The sequence below is a fragment of the Triturus cristatus genome, chromosome 5_1 (genome assembly GCF_964204655.1).
Source record: "Triturus cristatus chromosome 5_1, aTriCri1.1, whole genome shotgun sequence".
NCBI lineage: Eukaryota > Metazoa > Chordata > Amphibia > Caudata > Salamandridae > Triturus > Triturus cristatus.
In genome coordinates, this window is record NC_140587.1 from 286,487,565 (window position 1) to 286,511,734 (window position 24,170).

A 24,170-nucleotide genomic window follows, 5' to 3' on the forward strand; every position below is an offset into this window, starting at 1 on the left:
CTGTTTCCAACAGGCTTTCTATGCTGGGCTTGCTGACATGGAAAGCCTGTCAAGGATGCTAGTTTGGTGGCCCCTAGCAGGACACCCTTTACCTTGTGGTCTCTGGTTGGGGGCCGAGGGGCCCTCTGTTGATCCCTGTACCTTGTAGCAGGCACCCTGAGGTGCCTCCCATGCGGTTCAGGGATGAACACAATCTCTCATGTCCTCGTGGGAGCTTGTGCTATGGCCAGTATATGGCCACAGCACAAGCTCCCATAGGGAAAGGGAGTATGCGACTGCATCATGTGCGGTCACATCGTAATCATGCGGTTGGGACTGGAGATTAGTCAGTCCCAAATACACAATGATGTTGGTTGGAGGCAAGTCCGACCGACATCATAATCGGCCCCTTAGAGATTACTGTCTGTGGACCATTATATTCACATGAGAAGAAGAGGAGTGAATCTGTTCCCAGGAAAACACTGAAAGCCAAATGGATGAGAGGAGGAGAAGATGCAACATGGAATGCAACATAATTTTTCGACTGTTTATAATAGTAAGTGTTCCTGGAGCAGGTTTATATTCTTGCTCTACAACCTTCCACTTTCCAGACCCATCTTGTTATTTGGTCTTTACAACTAAACGCTTTTGTCCTTTAATTTTTCCTGACCCTATTCCTGATAGCAGTTGCCACTGCTACTGCACCTTTACCCTGCCTTATTACTTATTGGTTTGAGACTCGACTGAGTTTCGTGAACCTCTCTGTATGGAAAGTTCAACTTCAATTGATTATTGACCTTTTGAATACATTTTGAGCTTTATACTGATCCCATTCTCTTTCGAACTTGGACATTTTATGGGTTTTATGGACACATTTTCGCCCAATTCTTAGATTAGGGATTCTTCTTTCAAGGAACACTCTTCATGTTTTTTTATTAGAACTTTGAATTAACTATTTTTATTCATTTTTGTAAATGACTGATTACTGAAACTAATACAATAAAACCTACGATTTTGAATAACGATGATTTACTAAACTTTTGAAATTAAACTCTTTAAACTAAAATTACTTATCATTACTGATTAAACTTACAATAGTGATTGTGATTAATATTTATGTTCTGATTTGCACCTGATCTTCTCACTTACAGCATCTAAGGTCCATCAACCTGTTGGACAGAAAACATCAGGGATCAGCCTTGGTAGATGGTAAACCAAATTTATATGAACTGATTTCCGCTCCAGCACGTTATCGACGTGGAATGGGTGGCAGAGACTTTTTCATAGACTAGTAGTGATAAAAACAATTACATCAGTGTTAGTAATTGGGTTTCTGGTTGGCAGAGGTTTTCACCCTGTCCAAGCAGAAACCACAATCCTAGTAAGAGTATGTCACAACACACCCTAAATTAATCTGTGCTCACACCATGGTAGCTTGGCACAGAGCGGTCAGACTTCACTAAACAGGTAATGTGTAAAGTATTTTTGCAACACTTCACACAGTAAAAGAGTGACATCACCACACCTATTTGGAAATTAAGAGCTTAATTTGATGAACAAACCAAGACCAAAATGACAAAAATCCTATAAGTAGAATCAGAGTTATGAATTTTAAATGAAGAATCTAACATGGAGTGCTTAAAAGCATCAAGCTCCAACCGGGGCTAGCTGGTCGTGCTTGACTGGGACAAATCCAAAAGGTAAGACTGACCGCAATGGAGCTTAGGTCGGATAAAGGAACCAGCCTTGTCCTGCTGCAAAGTACCTTGTCTGCGTCAAAGTCAAGGACGAGATGCACGGAGCAGAGAAGGTGATGTGTCATCCATAATCCACAGGATAAATGCGATGCCTCTGCTCTGCGCTGGCCAAAGTAGAAGATGTGTCGGAAATGGAGTTGATATGCCACACAGTAAATGAGTGATGCGTCAGAGTTGATCCTTGCCAAGGCGATGATGCATTGCAGTCGATCCTTGCAGCAGTGGCGATACGTCACCGTTGATGGCGATGCGCTGGTTCCGAACTGTGCAACAACGTCAATGCCTGGATTTTTGGTAGATCACAATTATTTTCCCACTTCCAAAACCAGGACTTATTTTTTTTATCATTTGACTTTGACTCGGAGTAAACGTGAAAAAGGCAGAAAGTGGAAAAATAAGAGGTGAATGATAGGGAAAGAGTACTAAAGGAAGTTAGCATGGGTAAAAAACGACCTTCAAGATTGAGATAAAGTGTCAGGAAGTGTAGGGTGATGGATGTAGGACGCCCGAGATAGAATCTTGACTAAGCAGACTTTGAATTAAGCACCTAGCATTCAACTTCGATCTTGCCAGTCTGCTAAGTAAATTTTTGGTCCCCTGCACTTACTTTTCACCAATTAAGCACTGCATGAAGTTTCGAGAAGCGTGTCGCAGAGATGGTACATCAACGTCCTTGTGGTCCCAGGTTTGGGATTAACCTGGTTGACCAGCGGTTAGTGATTTGAGGAGGCGGTCCCAGAAAGTAATTCTACCAGTCCACTGAGAACGAGGTGTGAAGCAGACAAGGGATGCTGTCCTGCCTGGTGATTTTGTTCCAGTATTCAAATCTAAAACTAACCTCGCGAAATTAAATGAATACTCCTGTAGCGAGAAAAAGGCACCAAGAGCTATTTATTTTTAGGTCGAGCCTATACAACGCTTGCACTGTTAGGCAATCTGTTGTCTCTGGTTTGTGAGGCCTGACTCCTTCCATGTTTTGGATTGGGTTTTGGGTGTGTCCTTTAAAAATGGGAGCCTGCAAATGGCTACTGGTGGGTGTATGTCCCACCTTTTCTTGCAAGTTCACTCCCACGGAGTATTGCCGAGGGAGCGAGCAGGGACGTGCAGGCTCCTTGCGTACGTTTATCTTATTGCTTACTTTGTTTACCAAGTGTAGATGTCTGTTGGTTAGCGTGACAATTAAGTTGATCACTGCAGCGTTAGGTAGCTTTGCCTAATGCACTGTACATAATATTTAATGTGCAAAGCTCTTCGGTGACCGTCAAAGCCCTGTCCTTATTTAATGTCTGTTCTGTAGCCCCACCCAGTCAAGGAGCCCAGGGCTACCTCGATACGAATAGGGTTTTTTTTCTTTCCGGATTCCAAGCCACAGCATCCGCTGAAGCCATCGTTCATTTTCATTTCCCCTCAACGTTGACAACATGCATTCAGCGAGCGGCCCGTAAATCCCCAGGGCCTCTGGCATAATACCACTCAGCAGCCTTTTGCTCATAATGATGAATTTTACTTTGATTGTGATGTCAGCAGCCAACAGTAATTTGGTACAGTTGAAAAGCTATATCATTTCTTTACTGGCTACTATAAATCATTTGTAACACACATTTTATCAACCTACTCAGATTGATCAATTTTCAAAAATAAAAGGAATAATTCAAAATTAAAGAAATCTCTCAATGTTGTCATCAGCCCGACAAGAAATGCATCTAAATCGAAATGGGACAATAGGAAGGTGTATTCAGAATTCAGGAAAGTAGTTATAGCTATAACATGACTACTTATAATTGCGCTGGATATTTTTGCCTGTTCCTTGCTTTCCGGATGCAAATGGGAACTCTAGTTGCCACTTCACAAAAGTAACAAGCATTGGCATAGCCAATAGGTCTCGCTTTAAGGACCTTATAAGTATTTAGTTATGCAGCACAATATCCTTGGTGCAACAATATCAACTGTTGCGTGGCTAAACACTTATAAGGTCCCAAACGCGAGGCCTATTGGCTATGCCATGTGACCCATCAAACAAAACCATAATTTGCCATGGTCAACATTAGACTGTTTTGTCAATGCCCAAACCGACATTAAAGTCAGAAATTACCTGATGAATGTAAATATTAAATGAGGATGGTAAGTGGGTAATCCTTAGGAAAATCTTTAAATATTCATGATGGATGGAAAGACAAGTGTTGCATGGCTAAACACTTATATGGTCCCAAAGGCGAGACCTATTGGCTATGCCAATGCTTGTTTTAGTTGGATCGATGGCAGTTACTGCAGCACTAGTGTTAATAGTTATACCAGTACTAGTAGCAGTATCACTAGTCATAGTAATAAGGATACACTTATCATAAGTGATGCGATCACTATAGTACTAGTGATACTAATAACAGCAGTATGATTAGTTGTTGGGGTAAAAGTTGTCTTACTTCTACCGATGATTCTTTGAACATGTTGTTGGTCATCTGTACTTTACATTTCGCAGAATTTGAAAACAGTTGTGGAAATGCTAGTTTTGCCAGTTCTATTCCCTTTGCCTCCAAAAGAGGGAGCACTTCATCAATGTTACAGTCTGTAATATAAAAGCTGGTACCGTGTGTTTGGATTCCCTGGTATTAAAGTATATGTTGCTAGCCGCTAGGCAAGGGCCAGGAGAGGATGTAACATTTATGTCTGTGCTAGGGCTGGTCTAGGAGACACATGATGTAGTCACATTCACTTTCAGAACAGACGCAGCCCCAGACTACTCAAAGAGATCTAGTGAAAGTTTCAGCCCCCTATGGGCGTCATGTAGGTTCAATAAAAGGCCTTCTGCACACAATGGCATAGTGTGCACAGTGTCTGGCATAAGAGTGCCCTATAGCCCACCATAAGATCTTTACAAACTCATCATGGCCTGGGTCAAAATCAGCATGAAATATGCGTGCAATCAATAACTCTGAAATAATTCAAATTTAAAAAATCACTTATTCCTTGGAACTTCTGGGATAAATGAGAGGTCACTTCTGAAAGTAAGTGAACCGCCTGAGTACTAGTACCGGGACGAATAGTAGTGTGGGGAGTAGTAGAAGAAGTTCCAGGGGAAGAGGCGGGATCGAGAGGAGGTTTTACACTCAGTGTGGGTTCCGTCGTCAGGTGTTTGTGGGTCCTTTGTTTGAACGTGAAACAAAACTGCTCAAGTTAGCATGTACATTGAAGAAAAAAGGGGGGCGGGAAGAAGGTGAACACGAACAGGAAAGATCAGGCAAACAAGCATTGCTTAAAAGCGGATGCCCCTTCTCAGCGAGTGTGCTCAGACAGAGTGCCACACGTTCGCCCGTGAAAGTGAAACTGATCGCGATCAAGTGAACATGAACAAAGGGGGGCAGGAAGAAGGGGAACACGAACAGGAAAGATCAAAGAGCAAGGGGGTGGAGGAGAATAAAAAGAAAAATTAAGCTGACGAGGAGGGAGTGAGAGAAGGGATGGGCTAGGGGAGGGGATTCACGCACTGTAAGGCTGTAAGGCTTAATGAGCCATTACAGAAAGCCATATGGCAGCTGTGCACGTTCACACGCACGTAACCGCACGCTTGAGGCCAGCAAAAGCCTTTGGTAGCACTTCGAAAACCCAGTTACTAAATGTCTCGCCAGAGCAGCGCATGCGCTGGCTCAGGCGAGACCTAAAAAAAGATGTGATTTATCCATAGTTTCGGCTGCACTCAGCATACGGCCTCAATGCAGCAGCTCTTTTGACCCAGACTTTACCAGGAATTCGGGGAAGCTGGCACCGATGGTGGCGCGTGCACCAATACTTTGTACCCAGGACAGCTAAAGCAGTAACTGCGTCCTGGTTTCTGCGGCTGCTTGAACTTAACATTTGTACCATATGTCTGTGAATGCTCCTGTAGGTAAAGGTAGACCAGAAGCCTTGGTTGATATTATGGCATATAAGAAAAATATGGGCTACTCTTCTCAATGTAGGGTGGCAGCCAACGTGGTGCATGTGTTACTAGCTGCCAAGTGGCCCCATGTCCTAAGTGACTCCTTTGCCCAGCCATGTTTTTTCCCCCTCCACCACCACTTTTCATGCTGGAGTTTTCAGTCCTTGGGGGAAATACGATTACAATCCCTAGAATGAAACTGAGTTTAGTTAAAAATACACACAAATGAGGAGTAGCTGGCTGTGACATGGGGACACTTAGGTCAGCGGTACGTAGTGTGTCTGCATAGATGTAAGTATGCCCTGGGTCCCATGGAGACAAGTCGCCATGGGTACCAATCACATCAGTGTAACAAACGGGCAGTTTTATCAATAAAGTAAAATATTAAAATCGATTTTCTTTGGAGGGCAGGTACGAATTTGATGAGATCGACATCAACTCCAGTCCCCTGCTGAACTTTGACTCCGCCCACAGTAAAAGCACAGACGTGTGCTGTGTGTGCACTAGTACAGTGGGTATGTATCTCTCCATATCAGTGGCTCACAACAATACTTGTTTAGTGGGGATTCAATGCATCTTAAGTGTTCTGGTGAGGGAGCTGCATTAAACAGACATGTAGCTTAACACTGACCCACTGGGGCACATAACTGGGCGATTGGCACTAACCTGTACAGGAGAGGATGCCCAATTTGCCAGAGACTGGATTTGTGTGTGAAGGGACATACTTGCACTGTGTAACATAACTAACCATTTAAATATAGAAATATATGTAGTCTCCAGATGTTTTCAAATTTCATAAGCTATCTTAAGATATTAAATATTACTCTCACTCCGCTGGCTTTGTGCTTCACCTGAGTTACTTATAGATATCAGTAAGCCACAAAATGATTAGCGAGAGCACAAGATGCCCCCAGGGTTTGGTAAACCCCAATGCTTGAGCCAGGTCATCTAAAATCCCATTATGTACACCTCAGAATAGATGAAAGCGTGACAAGACTGCTTGAAGTAAAAAAAAGATTATTATGTTTTGCAATTTTTGTTTCACTTTAATGCTTTACAAGTTATGTTTGGTTAAGGTTGATTTTTTGTTGATTTTTATTTTATTTCTTGGATCTGTTTTTTTTGGGGGGGGGGGCTGGCAGGGGGGTCTGTGTTCCCACAGTTTGCAGTTTAGGACAATGTAATCCAGTGATGTGCATTTTGCCCAGAATGGCACTATTTGATCTAGCGTAGAAGCCATAATGTTAGCCCAGGTTTTCGATTCTGAGTCTGCAATTGACTCACAGGCGTTACATCGCCATGTTTCTATATTTACGGCAAAGTCAATACTTTGGGGATAGTTGTTTTTTTGAGTGCTAAATCAGTACACTGTACTCAATACTTTCAATAAAGTTGACTAGCAAAGTGTAGAACTCACATAGTAAACCTACCCATCACTAAATCTTTCCATAAACAAATTAATACACAAAAAAATGTTTTATCACATGGTCATCCATGTGTAAGATGGGTGTAGTTAGCTCTTTGTTGAGTGTGATCTTTGGGCTTCACACAATTATTATGGCCAGGGTGTTATATGGGCTGCTAGGTGAGCACAGTTCTTCTTTGCTGATTGAACAAGTGGTTGGTCAGCATTGTATAATGACACCCGTCCTTTTTAGGTTTCGCCTGCACAGTCTTTGCAAAATATAAAAATACATCTTAAAAGGGGTTAGAGCCCACTCCTTACTTATCACTGTTTACCATTGGTTGGCTCAGACATCACTCTTATTTCTTTGCTTCTTATTTGTCAGAGCTTCCTCCTCGCCTTTTTTTCTTCCTGGAGCTTGGTGTGTGTCATGGAGCAAGAACTGCTTCCTGTGTCCATTCTACTTCCACTGGCCGCAAGCTCCTCCAGGTGGCCTTTTTTTCAATGTACCTTTAACATGCACTGTTGGAGTGCATGTCTCCGCAGTCCCTTTTCTTCAACCCTCCTCCCTCCTCCCACTGTTGCTGCTCCCTTTGTGTTTCTTTCCTCCCTTCTGTCCTTCTGCTTTCCAGCACACTGCAATTCACAAATGTAATGTTTGTGAAGCTACTTAATTACTGTTTTTCACAAAGCACTCATAGTAAAGGAAGCACGTAGAATAAAAAGATGCATTTATGTGTACGTTTTTACTCTACCAGTGTGCTCTATACCATAGCCATGACTGGAATGAAGTTATTTTTTCAGCTTTCCTTTAACCACTTTGCATTCTGCAAGCGCTGCCACCAGAGACAATTCAGCCTCACCCTAAATTCCTGCTTTGACTCCAAGAGGGCCTGTGGCGGGGGTTGTGCTGAAGTGGCACCTTCATTCACGGGCAGAGTGTCGCCTTTCCTGCTCCTAGTTTCTCATGGATTGTCTGAGGGTCCGAGTATTTCACACACTTGGAAAAACACTGGTCATTTTGAGGGAGGTCTGTGCAAATATCAAAGCTGCGACAGAACCACACATCCTAAAACAGAAGTGGCGAATGGCAGCAAATCCATTGACTACTCGGGGTCTGCAACAGCATATATCCAGTAGGTGTTTGCAGGTTAACTGCAGGCAGTGTGTTTGTTTTGAACCAAGCAGAATATATTGAGGTGTTTGCTTTTTCTATCCAACAGCACTGCTATAAAAAGAAAGTGCCTTAGAATTTAATCCTAAAAGTATGGGAATACAAATAATTTAGGACTTTGAGATCTAAGAAAAATGTTAAAACACACTGGGCGCAGCTCTTCAGTGTTGGCAATGCCCTAAATCCTTTGTTTGCACGAGGCAACTGGAAATATGCCCATAAGGATGAGAAGATGTAACATAATGGCCAATAAATATAATGATGTGCTTGCATAAAATGTGTCCTTCACTCCCATCAATACTTCCATTGTTTAAAACATGCTCTGATCTTTCTATTCAGTGCTAAAGCAAAATGCTTACTGGTAGCACTGGCTCACATGCACAGTTTGTATCATTACAAAGCTAGTACAGGAAACTTACAGATGGGAATCCTTTGTATGTTTGCGTAATTGTGCCCAAAAAAAAATACAACCCACCCTCTATGAAATTTTAAATATGTATACTTTTTTCTCTGCAGTAAAATATAATAAGAAAAACAAAAGCTAAATATTCGAGATTTGAATTCAAATATTATATTTTTCCTGTTATAGTTAACAAATCCAACCACCCTATTTTTCCCTTACTATAATTTTTGAAAAAAGGACAATTTTTAATATTACACAGCATGAGGCATGGTTTTCTACTCAAATCATACTTTATTTGGGATAATCCATTAAATAGCCCTAAGCAACACATTCAATATTTACATCATAAACTAAAGCCTTTAAAACATGGTAAAGTCAATGCACAGCTTAGCTTGATTGCGCACCCTCCTTTCGCTGTCGGTGTTGAATGAATGGCAGAGCAAATCGGTATCATAGATGCTACATCTATTGGCTTTGTCAATGTTATATAGCCATTTTTCAAGGCATTGTGGGGTTAGGTTTTAGAGGGTGGGGACTTGTTTTAGGGGTCAGGGAGGGGGCTGGCATCGGAGTAGTTTTAAGGGGGCTGAATTGTAGGGCTCAGAATAGGGGACGTTTTCAGGTCCAGTGGGCAGTTGTGCTGGGGAAGGTAGGGATTTTAGGTTTAGGGTGTTTTTAGGGTTTAGGGCAGAGGGGCAGGAGTGTGATCTTTACCACACATGCCCATTTACCGAACATGTCTGTAACACGAAAATGCGTGGTAAAGACACGGTTGAGGTTTAGGCCGCGTGGTTAAGGCATGTGTTGTTGAGGCATGCGTTTTTTCAACACACAACCCAGCAATTTACATAATTCTCCAGAGTCAACCCATACTCACGATTTTCTTGGCTTCCCTGCGTGGTCCTGGTAGACAAGAAAATAAATTATGATGACATGTGACATACCAGGGCTAGACCAGAAGGGAAGTATGTAATTATGCAGATGCTTGATGGGATAATGAACAGCAGAATGGAGGAAAGCCATAATTGAAGAAACTCAAATACACCCAGCTATTACTACTGAAACACCAGATAAGCCCAAAAAGAATAAAATACAAAGAAAAGAAGATCAAAAAGATGAAAGGAAGAGCGATACCAGTTGCGAGTGCTCCAATAAACATTACATCGACTTCAGGAGCTCAGGAGGAGCGACTGCAACAGGTATCATCCCAACATCTCAGAATTCACAGATTGTTGTTTGGAAACCACCATAAATGATTCAATCATTGTAATTGTAATTGTAATTGTAAAAATATTTATTAAGCGCGGTTGCTGCCCGTAGGCGTCCAAGCGCTGAGTTGAACAGAGAGGTGAAGGGAAAAGGAACTAAGGTATGCAGGATTTGGCGAACAGCAGTGTCTTCAAGTTTTTACGGAATGAGAAAAGGTCTGGGTTGGAACGGAGTGAAAGGGGGAGAGAATTCCAGAGCCTGGCGGCATTCAAAGAAAACAGCCTGCCCCCAGACCTGGCTCGCTTCACTCTGGGAACGACAGCGAGGAACGCCTCCGTCGACCGAAGGTTCCTGTTAGGGTGGTAGGGGATGACAAGGTCGTTGTTAATGGCTGGGCCCGTTTTCCAGAAGGCGCGGTGCGCCAAGCACAGTGCCTTAAAGGCCACTCGCTGCCTCACTGGCAACCAGTGGAGACTTTTTAGAGCAGGTCTAGCCGACTGGGTGCGCGGGACTTTCAGCAGAGAACGTGCTGCACAATTTTGCACAACCTGCAATTTTCGGAGGGTCATCTCAGGAGCCCCCACATATAAGGCATTGTTCGAGTCGAGGCGAGACTGGATGAGACCTTGTACAGCCACCTTTTTTGCCTCTAAGGGAAGTAGCGGGAGAACCTTCCTCAAGATTCTAAGTAGGCCAAAACATGAGGCGGACAGTTTTGTGGCCTGGGTGGAGAAGGAGAGTTTGTTGTCCAGCCACACTCCCAGGCTTTTAACACTTTCCTTAGGGGGGGGGGGGGTCCCAGAGTACTGGGCCACAAGGAGGTGAAAGGCACAGGAGAGGTTGGGCCTAGGAGCATGAGCTCTGTCTTTTCTCCATTTAGTTTAAGGGAGGAGTTGGTCATCCATCCCTTGACGTCCTCTAGGCATTTTAACAAATTGGCTGGGGAATGCCTGTTATTCCCAGTTGCCAGCGAGACCACAAGCTGGGTGTCGTCGGCGTATGACACCATTTTAATGCCATACGGTTCGACAGCACCTGCCAGCGGGCCCATGTACACGTTAAACAAAACCGGGCTTAGGGAGGAGTCCTGTGTACTCCACAGCTCAAGGGTTTGTTAGAGGAGATTGTCTCACCGTCGAAGATCTGAAACGACCTCCCAGACAGAAAGGAGTCAAACCACCTTAAAGCATCACCTGAAACTCCGATGTTATGGAGACGGTCCAGAAAGGTGGTATAGCTGACCGTATCGAAGGCGGCACTTAGATCAAGGAGGATCACTGCCACTGATCCTCCCTGATCCAGTATCCTTCTAGTTTCTTCGGTGACCGCTAACAAGGCGGTTTCCGTACCATGCTTTGGTCTGAAGCCTGTCTGGGATGTGTGTAATAGAGAATGCTCCTCCAGGAACTGGACCAGCTGTGCATTTATATATTTCTCTAGCAGCTTGCTGGCCCAGGGGAGAAGTGAGATGGGGCGGTAGCTGGAGTGGTCATCTGGGTCTAGGCTGGGTTTCTTCAACAGCGCCCGTACCATGGCTTGCTTCCAAGCTGTGGGGACAGAGCTGGGAGATATGGCCGAGTTTAGAAGATCCAGAATTACAGGCAGGGTGGCTTTGCTAGCCTGCATCAGGACTTCTGGGGGGGCAGGATCACAGGGAGAGCCCGACTTGACCTGTCGTGCCACTTTGCTTAAAGTGTCGAGGTCCAGAGGAGGGAAGTGATTGAGAGAAGGCTGGTCAGGGTGAAGAGGTGGTCTAGGGGAGGGTGGATTAGTCACATCCGGGGTTGTAGCTGTAGTTGGAAAGGAAGAATACATTTTTAAAACTTTATTGTAAAAGAAATCTGCAAGCTCGTTGCATTGGTCCTGGGTTTTGTTAGGAGGGGGTGCCGTATTGGCACTGGAACATTGCTTTATAATTTGGAAAATTTCTTTGGGCTTTGATTTCGCTTCTAAAATTTTCTCAGCGTAGTGGGTTGCCTGAGCCGCTCTGATCCCTTCTCTGTAGGCTTTAATCGCCTCTTTGTAGGAGGCCTTTTTGTCTGGGAGGAAGTCTAAACGCCAGGCTCTCTCTCGTTGCCTACAACGGCGTTTTAGCTGTCTTAAAGAGTCAGAGAACCAAGGGGCAGATTTCTGTAGTCTCTTCGAGAAGGATCTATGAAACGGGAGGATCGAGTCTAGAGAGTGGTTGATCCAACTTTCATAGTTGACGTTTGCCACATTAGGGTCTAAGCAGGGTGCCAGGCGAGTGGAGTCCAGGTTGTGCAGCCAGGCTTCCAAAGAGAGTTTTGACCAGTTCCTCCTAGTGGTGACTTGAGGAGGTAATTTGGGGGTTTTAAGTGTGACCCAAGTAAACGGGACCTAAAAATGGTCTGTCCATGGAAGAGGAATGGGTTGATCAACAGTTATATCCAGGCAGTTACTGAATATAGGGTCAAGTAAGTTGCCTTTTTCATGGGTCTGGGCTGCAACCAGTTGGGGCAGTTGGAGAGCTTCCAGATCGTCTAGTAATTCCTGAGCAATGTGGTCTGAGGGGGAGTTAAAATGGAGATTAAGGTCCCCTAGGATCGTGTGGTTGGCGGAAGAGAGGATTCTTTCCGCTATAATTTGAGGAAGAGACCTATGGAACATTTTTACAGGCTCAGGGGGGCGGTAGATCAGGGTGCCTGAGAAGGAGCTGTATGCGTTGAACTGTATGCAGAATGCTACACTCTCGCACTCAGAGATAGTTTCTGCTATAGTACGCATTTGAAGGGAAAATGATTGTTTTTACAACACCAATAGCCCAGGGAGAGAACAATTTATTTGAAGATGGGATATTCACACCATGGTTAGAGGAAGCTGCAGGACTTATCAGACATACAGTGTGTGTTGTACCACGCTCTTGTATGTTAACCGACATGTGTGTGTTCCTGTTTAGACACAACACACAGGTATTGATTCTCACTGAGGGACCATACACATTAATTGGTTCAGATGCCCAATACGTTGTTCCATTCCCACTCTTTATTTAATTAGTGTCATGTCCCCTGCTAGGTGTGAGAGCTGTGTGACACTGTTCTTTTGTTACCTTTAACTTAACAGATAGATTAACTTCAGAAGTCAGAAACAAAGCATACAATACTTTTGTGTAGTGATATTTTCAGTCGTGGCTCCTAGTGGGAGTTCTGTGGGGTGGTGGGGTGGGGGAGGGGCAGGGTGTGGGGTAGTAAACTCCGGCATGCGGCCCACCGGAGTGAGGTACATAAATATATAAATAAAACGAAGTACATTGCACGCACTGCAACGCAAATGCCGAACACGCGTAATTTAAGTTGTTTTATTTATTTACTTATGTACTTAACTCTGGTCGGCCGTATGCCGGAGTTTACTACCCCCACCCTGTCCTTCCCCCGCCCCGCCCGCAACACTCCCGCTAGGAGCCGCAACTGGATATTTTATTTTTCAAAGTAACATTCTGTGGACTTTTCCGATGAAATGCATGTGATGGGACATTTGTTTATTGTGATTAGGTCAAAAAAATGCGGATGATGGCATCCCTCCTTTCTGTTTCAGCTGTAGAAGCTGTGGTGTGTCTAGAATAAGCTTCTTCGTCCTGGCCATCCTCTGGATTATCCTGGTCTTCATCTAATGGTGTGTTTGTCCGTGCACAGATATATTGTGCAAAATGCAACATTCCATTATTATTTTGCAGACTAGTTCAGGACTGTACATTAGTCTCCACCCCGAAATATAAGGGCACCGGAACCTTGATTTAAGGACTCCAAAGGTCCGTTCAACAATGGCCCTTGTGCTTCCCAGTGCAATGTTGTAGTCTCTCTGGGCCTGTGTGTGGGTTACTTTGATGGGGCTCATCAGCCATGGTGAGAGTGCATATTGATGATCACCTGAAACATATAATGGAGAAATGAGTCCATTAGTATTTGTGCCTGCTGTGTTTGAAGAGTGTCTTTTTTGGTGTGTGTGCATTGTGCACGTTTGTACTTTCTGCTTTGGCATGTGGTGGTTCAGACAATTAACCTGCATCACTAAAAATTGACTTGCCTATGCTTGACAGCCTACACATCACCATGATGTCATTGGCCAGGTCCAGTGTATCACCTCCATGTTGTGTCTGTCAGGATGTCCGGGTCGCTCAAAAAAGATTTGAGGTTATTTACAGGCCCGCTGCACCAAAAGTACGTCACTTATGCACAGATTTTTTTAGGGTGCACCGTTGGCGCATGGGCCTGGTGAGGCATCCACCTTGACTTTTGGTGGATTATTATGTTTGAACATCATCAAGATACCTCATTGGGAGTGATTGTGCTGAGGGTAGCTGAGAGTAAACATCCTTGTCTGCTAAAGGTGGTACCCATTGGGGGCTCTCTACATCCAGTTTGCCCCCAAGGTGGGTCAGTGTTTCAGTGAGAATGGCACTGCTACCTGGTGCATTGACTTATTGGGACATGTGAAGACAACTGGCATATGTATTGATGTCCTTGTGCATGAGTTAACTTTGACTCTGCTTGTATGCATGTTGAGGTCATACCCATCATAATTGCCGTGTGTGTGTGTGTGTTCCCAATCGACACACATTTATTTTGATAAATTTGCGCATCAGATTGCTACACCTCACCGGGAAAGTCATGTGGGTGCACAACATGTAGTGAGATTTCAATTTCATTTGTTTGTATGCTATTGCTATGCATGCTTCATTCTGCAATGACCCAGACTGATGTTTAACCAACTTTGGTAATTGTTTTTGTGCAGTTGGTGCTCCCTTCATGCTGCAATACTTGCAACCCCATGAGGCAGGCACAACCGCTGCATGGTGCATGGCTGACTGTGTTTTTGCATGCCAGCTAATTGTGCACTATCAGAAGTGAGAGCACATGTGTTCATTTCAGGATGGATGTAGCCCAGCAGAGGCATATGTCTTGTGTCATGTGCTGCATTAATTATTTTCAATTTGGTCAGAGGAGCTCTGCAAAATCTTTATTCCGAGGGTGCCATAGTGGTTTGTGAGAGATTTTCTGGGCTACTCCCTTTTTGGGCAGACTTATATATGTCTGGATTATTTTGCATTGTGTGTTTGTGTATAGTAGTTGGACCTGTTACAAGGTATGTCGTATTACATTTGCTACATGTGTATTCTCACATATTTGAGCTACATGCTTGGGGACTTGAGGTATGTGGTGTGTTCAGTTTGTACTTACCAACAAGCAGTCCATTTCCATACGTGCCATTCTCAAACTGCTGGTTGATGATCGATTGGCATAAGATGTATGAGTCATGCACACTCCCTGGAAACTTTGCGACAACATTGATGAACTGGCCAGGTGGTCAACGATTGCCTGCACATTAATTGAGTGTGTTTGCTTCCTGTTCCTGTATATATGTGCAGTGTCCACAGGAGGTACAAGTTGAACATGGGTGCAGTCAATTGCCCCCAACACATGAGGAAACCCAGCAATGTCATTGAAGCCTGGCTTGTTGTCAAGTTGTTCCTGTGCAGTGCTGGGGAAGTGTAGTAGCTGTGGTGTCAGGCTGATGATGGCATCCAAGACAGTCGGGAGGAACCTGGAAAATGATGACTGTGGGACTCCACCCACTCTGGCCGTGGTTGGTTGGAAGGTACCAGAGGCCAACATGTGCAGCACTGCAAGTAGCTTTGTCTGCGGAGGGATGTTCGTGCAGCGCTGTGATGGTGCCTGCAGCCTTGGCGCCATATGGGTGAGTATGCATAGGATGGAGGTCCTTTTTAGCCTGTGGTGGGCTATCACATCCTCTGACCAGAGGTCTATCAGGGTGATCCATTGGCAGTAGACCCACTCTCTTCTGCGGCGCTGCCTCTGTGATGGTGCTGGTGGCAGTGGCGGTGATGGTTGTGGTCTTCTTGGAGCTTGGAGCTTCTTGGAGCTCCAAGCTGTAGTACCTCCATGGCATCATTAAGAATTCCAATGAGGGTCGGGGTTAGTCTCCCTAATGCACAGGTGTGTTTGCACCATTTTTTAGACCAGCTTTTTTCTAGTCTTAAAAACCTGCCGCTAACTGGACTTAGTGGCAGTTTTGGGGGATTATCACCGGACTGAAAAATCATTGTAAATATCACGATGTGGGGTTAGCAGCAGTTTTTTCACAGGAACGCCCACTTTGCATCTCATTTTTGTTAAGTCCCCCAGAAAAGTGCAGCTGACTGCAGTTAGCAGCAACTTGTAAATACAGCGATAACAGAAGCCGCAATAACGTCAAAAAATTGACGCTATAGCGGCTTTAAGTTCTTGTACATATGTCCCCTTGAGGAAAGTGATTTTCTGTTGCAGTAACCACCCCCACTTTTTGCCAGACTACTGATGCACTTTTCCTTGGTGTGCCCTGGGTCCCTGCCAATCAGGTTCCCAGGGCCTGTGTTCTTTCCCCAATAACAAACCCAATTGGCATCTCTGGCCACATGTCAGCCCCTGGTACCCAGGGCCCTGTGACCAGAGAAGGCCTCCAAGGGCTGCAGCACTTATTGTGCCACCCTCGGAGGCCCTGTACCCTGACACTGACACCATGCCTTTGCAGACTAAGTGCCTTGGTGCAGAACAAAGTGAAGAGTCGACATGGCACACTTCCCTGTGTTAGAAGGATGGGGGTTAAGCGCGCACCTATTTAATCCAATGAAGAACATATTTTAATTTTATGCAGAGGTGCAACAGTGTTACGCTTTTTGTCTGGTCAAGCGTCTCAGAATGAGGAAAGAAAATACTAGCCGGTAGGGTAGTATGCACTGTGCACTGTGCTAGGGGTTGCTAAAGAGCCCTATTGTTTTATGCAAAAATTGTTAAAAAATAATGAACTAATCAAACCGGTAAAGTGTGTATAACATCGTCTCAATTTTATCAAGATATATACATGAAATTCCTTCAAACCAACTTGGGAAAGCAAAATTGTATCACCAGTGTACAACGTATGGCTAAATGAACATGACAAATAATCACTACATCATAATGGTTACATGTAGATAATATACATGAATATTTTTAAAGAAAGCCCGAAGCATTTCGGGACTGACACGTCCCTTCTTCAGGGGAAACCTGTGAACAAAAATGTCTACATTACAAACAACAAATAAAAAAGGTAGTTTTTTACAATAGACAGCATGTAGAGACCATTACATGAAAGCATGAAGAGTTATGTTATAACTGTGTTGAATTCATACTGAGACTCTGCAAATTTAAACACCAGTGTATGTTAAATAACGTGCCAGGTTGCTGAAAAAATAGTAATGAACAGTGCTGTTAGTTTATGAGCAAAACGAAGAAAAGAGCCATAAGAAAACTTTACAGGATGCAAAATGAAACCGGAGTTGGAAAAATGTGTCTTCAGTGTTTAAGAGTATCAGGTTAGTGGGTGAATTTCAACCTGGAGGCTGAAAGATAGATTGATAAAGTGGTAAGATACAATAGCTGGAAAGGTGGATTGCTACACCAATATAAAGAAAAAATGAGAATTGGGCTCACCTCAGACGTGGGAAACCGTAGTTCCCCAATGTTAGACTGGATAGTACGGCACAAGCTAGAAAGCTAACATGTGTAATAAGGTGAACTCGAGGACTTGGCAAGAGCAACGCTCAAACTGCCAATGTGGAATAAGACGCTAACTATGATTAATGCGGAAAGACAAAGCCGACTTACCCCTGTGGGCGTGTGGGAGAATAACCAAGGTTACTCTATGGTTGAATTGTACACGTGAACAGCTTGTGGCAATAGTTGAGGTCTGTAATGAGTACAAAAATATGGCGATGGTGAACCCATGGGAAATGACAAGAAGAAAATACGGCCTGGAGACAATAAAGTACTCACCGGTCGTTGAAATGATCAAGGCTGAACGGCAATGCGGGACAGGTAGCTACTGGTTCGGTACGCAGCCAGAGTAAGCCAGCATAGAAATACGCGCGTGAACAGACTTAAGATAGAAAAGGGACTAGATGAAAAAACTCCAGTGGCCATCTTGGAGTGGTAGTTCAAGGTATAAAGAATGGTAACGCAAATATAAGATGCAACGAGAATGCTATGACAACGAGTCATGTCTTGAATGGATTGAAAAAAAAAGGGGTGAAACTGGAGGAATTAAAAAAAATGTGATGGGAGAACAAGTCTAATGTATACCTAATAAAGGGGGAAATAGGCGGGCCATGAGCGGGGGCCATAGGGGAGTGTGAGACAAGCTGAGTGAAATCGCAAAACTCGTACGACAAAAATATGAGTGATGGCACAAAGTGCTAAAAAAGATGGAATAAAACATAATCTGTTATAGAAGTAAAGAATATAAAGAGTGTATGATAACCATCACCAACAGCAAAGATAATTGCAGACTTTGTGATATGTAATACATCAAAGTATTAATGAAGAAAACATTATAAGCAACTCATGCCCACCAACCACTGCCCTGGCATACATCAGTCACCCCTCTACCTGGGTGCCCTATGCCAGAGGTGAGGATACAGGAGCATGACCCCTGTACCCCTACAGTGCCTAAGTCCATACCTGGGCACAGTAAGTGCAGTGGTGCCATTAAGAGTATATGGTGCTGGGAGTTTGTCATTACAAACTCCACAGCACCATAATGGCTACACTGAAGACTGGGAAGTTTGGTATCAAACTTCTCACCACATTAAACCCACACTGATGCCAGTGTGGGATTTAATGTAAAATGCTCGACCAACTTCCAGCGACCTGATTGAGTGTCTGCGCAGGCTGCCACCACCAGACATGTTTCTGGACCCCTGGGTCGAGAGCTTGCTGCTCTTGGGGGTCTGAAACAATGCACATCCTGGGACGAGGTGCCGAGCCGCCTCCCCCAGGATGGGCAGGGTTCACGAAGGAGAAGCTTCAAAGGCAAGCTGCCTTTGTGAGCCTCTTCAGACCATTTGCTGCTTTCAGCAACTGGTCCACACTGGTTCTACCCCCCACTTTGGGCGGGAGAACCGGCGGGAAAAACAAGTGAGAATGAGAGGTGTGCCCAACTCTGCCAACTCCACCCCTAAGGTGGGGGAGGCGAGGTGATGCACAACCTTGAGTCCCCGCCATCTTGAGGATGGGCGGACCCAGCCAACCAGGGACAGGCTCCTGCCCCCCTGCCACTGGAAGGTAGCAGAATAGGGGGTGTACCCACCCCAGGGAAGGGACCCATTGGTCCCTGCCCTTTACCTACTTGTAACACCCCTAAATGTAGTATTTAGGGGCACCCTGAACCTTCCTTCCTCAGATCCAGCAACCACAAGAAAAAGAAGAGAAGAAAAAGGACGAGACGCTGTGCAGAGCTAACAAGAGGACGATGCCCACTGACTTGGCCCCAGCCCTACAGGCCTGTCTCCCCTCGAACCTGCTCCTGCAAAACCCCGGCTTGTCCAGCAGACAGCAACCTCAAAAACGCCAGAGGACCTGCCGGCCTTCACTTTCCAAACTGTTTCTCTCGTGATCACCGGATGTGTTTGAACTGCAGCTTATGGTACCAACCAGGTACCGCGAATCCCCCACACTCTGCACCCGCCATATCCAGCCCGAGCTCGAGTGGACAAATACCACGAAAAGGTCCCCCCGGCAATCCTGACCTGAGATCCGGCGACCCCTGACCTGCCTCAAGCCTCCTGACGATGCTTGCAGCCTCAATCCAGAGGACCCCCCTACCGCGACCAGAGCGGGTATGAAAATCCGACGTCTCAAGGCACCCCTGCACCCGACGCCCCACGTCCTTGTGTGCCCAACCCAGCGGTGCGTAACCAACCCTCAACATCCCAACTTACCCTTCGAAGTGTTGGTCACTCCTGGAAGATCTTAGTCCCCGAGCCTGCAGTGTTTCTTTGTCCCGGAGAATGTCTATTGAAATCTACAGGGCACCCGACCTCAAAACAGCCCCCTGCACCTGGCCGCCCTAGTGCAGCTGAGGGTGCCCCTTTGGTGCTAACTTGGTCCCCAACTTGCCCTGAGCTTAATCCTAGGAGCTTTGCTCCCACAACTCCGTGGCCTGCTTGCCAGCAGCCACCAACTCGAGCCCCCCTATCCTTCATAGGATTACATTGGGCCTCAACAATATGCACCCGGCCGCCCTAGTGCCACTGGGGGGCAACAACAGTGCATCACTGACCCTGGGAGACCCCTGAATCTAATCCCAGAACCCTAACTCAAACGACCGGTTACTTACCTCGAAGACGATAACCTGTTTTTCCTCATAGAATAACATTGACACTTTTTCTCCCAAAAAGTTTATTAGTGTCGACTTTTGAAAACTAAGAATATTCCTTAAAAATCACACAAATAACGAAAATGCATTTTATCAACTGTTTTCAGGAAATGTCCCAGTGCTGAATCTAGGTATCCAGCGCTGAGTAAGAAAAGCAACATTAAAGTAACTTACCTGCAAATTGAATTTCCTTCCATAGGATAACATTGGTGATTCTATGTGAAAAAGTTTCTGTCAACTTTTGAAATACAAAAATATTATTTAAAAATCGTACAACTGACTAAAACGCATTTACTCAACTGTTTTCAGGAAATGCCTCGGTGCTGAATCTAGGATCCAGCACTGTGTTAGTAAAAGTAATCCGAAAAGTAATTTAATTGCATTTTACCAAAAACCCTATTGATTCCTATGTACTGAGTCTACTAAGTTTGTGCATTGCATTGCAACCCCTGTAAACTCGAATTGGTACAAAGTCCTACTGTAGTTTCAAAGTATTCAACAACAGCATCTTGTAGCTGAAAAGTATTTATATGCTTACCTGTACCAGGCTTGCTTGGTTCTAGAAATAAAACAACAGTATATTTTTTTATAGAAAAACAATTGGCCTAGAGTTCAGTTCTTGAGTGTGTGAATTCATTTGCTGACTGAGTGGGTACATCAAATGCTTAACACTGTCCTCTGACACTGCCTTACTGATCGACGAAGCTACAACTTTAGAGAGTAAGGTTCTATCTAACTTTAACCGCTACCTCCCTCTGGAGACTCTTGGATTCTATACACACTGTACCTCACTTTGGTGCAGTATATATAGAGCCAGTTTCTTACATCCCCCAGTGCTTAATCCCTGATAACAATGGCACGAAGCAGCAGGTTCTTCATGCGAGAAATGTTTGCTCAATCAGAAACAGCATTAAACCAACATTGAGGTTAAGAAACAAACCAATAACATTACCAAACACATTTCACCAAATGCATAACTTCTTCAGGGGACTCTTTTTTTAAATTTAGCCCCCCAAAGTAGTGCATGTTTTCATGCTTTCTCCCACTGCCTTGTGTTTGCTATGAGCTGCTTTCAATCCCCTTTATACCTCCTCTCTCCCAAAATCTCCCCTTCTCGCCATCCTTTATTATATGTTATATTTGTTTTATGAGAGCCAGGCCTCAGCCTTTTTTGTACGCATACTGGAGCCCTCTTTCCTTTTTTGCTTATTTACCATTCTAACATGGCTGTCTAATATGTTAGAATGGAAAATAAAAATGGCGGCCAGCCATGGGTGTGTTTCTGTAGGTCCACATGCAACAACGCCTTATGGTGCATTTGTGAGCATCAGCGGCCACCATAGAATGGATTCATATCAATAAAGACCCATTGCTGCATTGGCAGCCATGCATGCGCATGTGTCTTTACGTGTTTACGAGCAGGACCTATTTATTAGCTGTAGGTGTATGTGCCCAGATCCCTGTAGAGGTATCTGTTTTTCCTGATAATTTATACTGTCACTGTATGTTGCACATATGTCCATGTTACATGCAGCTGTTCCCTAAAGCCATGTAGGTAGTGCGCACGGACACTTTACATGGCATGAAACATAAAAGGCATGGAATTTTCCATGTATGTGGTATCGCGAGAGCATGGTTTATGTTCATGTGGTAAATAATTTAATTACCGGTACTTAATTTGATGCGGAAAATTAATAAGAATAGCTCAGTAAAATAAGAGGCAGAATCCGTGGTATTAGAGGTTCGGAACGGGCTTTATTCCAAAACACAATTCGAATTTGTGGGCTTCATATTCCATCACCACGAAGGTTCAGGAAGTGAAGGACAATACTTTATTGACAGGTAATCATTTTTATAGAAGAGGCATTACAGTGAAACAGATGCAGGAGGCGTAACAGTTGATAACAGAGATAAAGACATACATGCGTAACTAAAATGGGTGTAACTAGGCGTAACTAAAGAACGTCATTAGGTATGATGTCACAAATGGGTGGTTCCATGAAAGAATTTCGCAATGTCAGCAAAAATACTTGGCAGAGATGCGCGTGCAGCAGCATGACGTGTGATTGACGTGCAACTAGGGGGAGAATGAGACTTGACATTTAGCTCTACATGTGGAGACAAAAGTCTGGGGTTATGTCAACCTAATCCCAAATCATATCTAATATCCTATGTTTAAAGAACTGTGTTATCCAAAAAGAGAGGTCTCTTAGGATAGAATCTTCTTCTATACTGACTATACTGACTGTTAGTGCGTGTACAAGCGTCTAAGTGTCTACACTGGATGCGAGGGGGTAGGAATATTCCATGGTAACAGAGCTTATGAATTACTTGCATGAGGACAGAGAAGCCTGGCCCCTTTGCACGGTAGCTGGAGGAATGTTTCCCTAAACTGCTAGACAGGAATGCATCGGATGAGGAGCGGAGCAGAGCAGATAACCTTGAAGGTGGAATACAGTTTTTGGCAGGCAGACAGGCCGAGTCAGGCACCGTTAGCCGCGCAGGGAGTAAGACAAAGTTCATGGTCACAGATGCAGGCTCAGACTGGAGCTTTCAGAGGCAGAAGGCAGGAAAAGGCTTAATGGCAGAATCAGGGCCTACTCGCCTGGACTGTAAAATGGGATAAATGAACCATATAAAGCCGGTGGCCTTTCATGCTTAGGAATAGAATATCCGGCCCATTCATGGCGGATCTGAAAGAGGACATGTTGACTGTGGACGCACATGTGTTTGCGTCTTCATAACTGGAACTGGAGGGAACATACATGTACTTGTGATTTATACATGAAACCGTTGGGGTCCAAGATAGGGGACATAACCGACCATAAAAATCCATATTTCCACATTCCCTCCTTGTCCCCTACTTGCCCTTAAGAGATATCAATCTTCATCAATCCGTTGATCTGTTCATATAACATCATTTGTTCTTCTTTCTTCTTCCGGGATGAATGAAAACTTGGTGGTGGAATACACGATGTGGCACACAGACCACAAATCGCTGGTCCACATTGTAGGCATAAGCAGCAACTGAATAATATGAGAAAGCCAATACCTAGGAAGGATAGGACCCTCCATCCCCAGGCTGACAACACACTCCAAAACCAACCGGACCAAGTCCAGGTGCCTGGATTCTGGTGTATCTGGCTTACAATCTTATGAAGGCGGGTTATGGCTTTGTATACTGACGGCGAATTTTCTGGTATGAAAATGCAACAACTTGATCCGATGACCCTACAAGCTCCGCCCCTATCGGCCAGGATGACGTCAAGGACAAGACGATTTTGAAGCACAACAATCCGCATAGCAGACTGCTCTTCTGTTAAATTGCCTAAGGCGGAAATAGTTTCGTTCACTACTGCTTCAAGGGTTCTGGTTAATCTACGTATCAACTTACTATTAGTGACTGTACCTATATAGGGGAAGAAACCTTTATTGAAATCTGTGTATTTTTCCCATGCTGTTTCAGTGTAATCGACGATTGGGAGATCTCTCTGCTGTCTATTGTGTACTAAATGAGTATTTCTATGATAATCAGGAGGAGCTAGGAAAACAGGTGGCAAAAGGAATCCGATGTAACAGGTACCATCCCAATCTAGAGGCAAACGTATATATGCAATCTGACCGCATACGAAGTAGGAATGGCGAGAAGCTCTAAATGTAGACTTGCCTTGATCACTGAATTCTATTACAGTGGTGCATCTACTATGGCCCATGCGTATGGAACCATTCTTTCTTACACACAATTCACCTTTAACTAGAAATACTGACATAGCGGGCAAAATTGGTGCAGCTTCGGATTCAACATTCAGGATCATGAGATTAAGCGTGAAATTACCTAATCCGTATACTTCATTTTCTAGATCAGTTCCTGTTCTTTTGGGAAGTCCCTCCTTGTTAGGGTAGCAGACTTTAAGCAAAACTAAGTTCAGGTTTCCCCATACCCAGTTGTCTTGATAAATTGCGGAATTCGAATCTAGAGAATTAATTAAACTAAACCATGCTCCACAGGAGCCATTGTGTGTGAACGGATATGGAAAGAGAGGCAGAATTCCCTTATAGTTCTGATAGGGAGGGAGTCGGCCACATATCCAACAATTCGTAGCATTGCTAGTCTGATGGGAATG